Below are 441 nucleotides of genomic sequence, written 5' to 3'. Positions count from 1 at the left end.
AACTGACGATGGCTCTCCGACACCTCTATGCGGATGGTATTTCGCATCGACATTTCCCCAGAGGGGAAAGCCCAGGAGAACGGCATCTTCCACACCCAGGGACTAAGCCCCTTCCCCAATAGCAGCAGGGGCTCGGAATCCCGCTATAAAAGCGGAACCCTTACCCAAGGCAGAGGTCGGGGGTACCCTAGGTGCTTCCGAAGCTACAGGTAACGCTCAACGTACCGAAAATGCCTTCTGAGACACAAGGTCCCAGAGACAGGGGGATCGCAACCCGTTGTCCGTGGACTAAGCCCGCTCCCCAATAGCAGCAAGGGGGTGAAGTCCCTCCGTAAGGAGAGACAATCCCCCAAGGCCGAGAAGCGGGGTACCACAGACACCTTCCGACCAGACCAAATGCAGATACTACACTTGATCTTAGCCAAAAGGCCGAGAAGCGAT

At 56.5% G+C, this 441-nt stretch overlaps 1 pseudogene; it reads right to left on the bottom strand.

Annotated features, from left to right (window-relative positions):
* Nucleotides 1–223: 223 nt before the first annotated feature.
* Nucleotides 224–441, bottom strand: LOC130346588 (U2 spliceosomal RNA; annotated as a pseudogene).

The sequence above is a fragment of the Hyla sarda genome, unplaced genomic scaffold, assembly GCF_029499605.1.
Source record: "Hyla sarda isolate aHylSar1 unplaced genomic scaffold, aHylSar1.hap1 scaffold_798, whole genome shotgun sequence".
In the NCBI taxonomy this organism is placed as follows: domain Eukaryota; kingdom Metazoa; phylum Chordata; class Amphibia; order Anura; family Hylidae; genus Hyla; species Hyla sarda.
This window is presented reverse-complemented; position numbering and strand designations above follow the sequence as displayed.